Genomic DNA, 1,958 nt, shown 5'->3' on the forward strand with positions numbered 1-1,958 from the left:
AACTTTTTTCAGGGTTTCCTAAAGAAAATCTGACTCGGAATAATGAGGCCAAAATTGGATCCCTTTGAAGTCACTGGGGTCTAGCCACTCACTTCTAAGATATCAGGATTTGGCCAATGGCCAGTGCACACAAGGATCCAGATTTGGCTGACAGCACCCTGGAAAAAGTGAGGGTGACAGAGATGTAAGGGTCACATTTTCCAACTCAGATCAGCACCAGTGCAGAGTAGCCTCACTGACTGAACCAGAATAATACTGATGATGTTCTGGCCCAAAGTCTCTGGGTTACCCTGGGCGCCTGGGACTCCTACAATGAGCGTGTGCTGTGGACTTGTGGGATCGGTCGATGCTACGCACAGCTCATGCGGCTCCTCACGGTCTCAGATACCATCCGATGGTCCAGGGACATCTACATCGAGCACATCATTGGCCACCAACAGTACCAGGAGGCATGAGCCAGAGTGACATCGTTCTTAGACTATGAAAAAGGCACCAAGAGACTTTCTCTGTTGGATCATATGAACTGGAACCATAAACTCCTTGAACATTACATCTTACCAAATGAAGGTCAATGCATCCTCCTCATCATATCCACTCTTTATACTCCACAGCCGAACATAGCCACTTTATAAACTTCATACCCTCATACCTCAATGTCTGTACTTCGACCCATCAACATTTTACCTCCAGTCGGGGATAGTGCAGATTATATATTCAATCGGGGATATTGCAGATTATGTTTTCCTTATGCCACCCGATCTTAAAGCAAACTTTGCACCCTCAATCTGTATGTTATTCCCTGATAACCAGAAACTTCTATGCTTAAACTCTGTACCATTCACTTTTTCGTAACATCATCTTAATAAAATTTTTAAACACTGATGTAAGTTACTTATCTGGGGTCCTTTTGTTCTAACCTTGGTGTATTTCACTAGGACAGTGGTGAAGCATTGGAATGGGTTACCTAGGGAAGTGAACAAAGTCTTGACTAGGATGTTTTATTCTTCTATCTAAAAGAATAAATGGACACAAATTGGACATCAGCAATAGTAACATACAAAAACCATAGGAGAACACTTCAATCTTCCTAAACGTTTTATAACAGATTTAAATTAATCATACTTGAAGAAAAAACCTTTGGAAACACACTTCAAAGAGAAACTGCAGAACTAAAATTCATTTGCAAATTTAACACCATTAATTTGGGCTTGAATAGGGACTGGAAGTGGCTGGCTCACTACAAAAGCAGCTTTGCCGCTCCTGGAATTGACACCTCCTCATCAATTATTGGGAGTGGACTACATCCACCCTGATCGAATTAGCCCTATCAACACTGGTTCTTCACTTGTGAGGTAACTCCATTCTCTTCATGTGACAGTATAATAATGCCTGCATCTGGAATTTTCACTCCATGCATCTGAAGAAGTGGGGTTTTTCCGCATGAAAGCTTACTGCCAAATAAATCTGTTGTTCTTCAAGGCGCCACCAGACTTCTTGTTGTTTTTGTGAATGCAGACTAACATGGCTTCCCCTGATACTTGACACTATAGCCACTGGATGTCCTTTGTTTGCATGCTTGTTGACTCCATCAAACAATTCTAGTAGATTGGTGAGGCATGATTTCCCTTTACAAAAACCATGTTGAGTATTTCCCAACAAATTATGTTCATCTATGTGTTTGCCAATTTTGTTCTTTATGATAGTTTCAACTAATTTGCCTGGTATTGAAGTGAGGCTTACCTGCCTGTAGTTGCCAGAGTCACCTCTGGAGCCCTTTTAAAAATTGGCGGCACATTAGCTATCCTCCAGTCATTTGGTACAGAAGCTGATTTAAATGATAGGTTACAAATGACAGTTAGTAGTCCTGCAATTTCACATTTGGGTTCCTTTAGAACTCTTGGGTGAATACCATCGGGTCCTGGAGACTTATTACTGTTTAGTTTATCAATTTGTTCCAA

The sequence above is a fragment of the Chelonoidis abingdonii genome, unplaced genomic scaffold (assembly GCF_003597395.2).
Source record: "Chelonoidis abingdonii isolate Lonesome George unplaced genomic scaffold, CheloAbing_2.0 scaffold0021, whole genome shotgun sequence".
Taxonomy (NCBI): domain Eukaryota; kingdom Metazoa; phylum Chordata; order Testudines; family Testudinidae; genus Chelonoidis; species Chelonoidis abingdonii.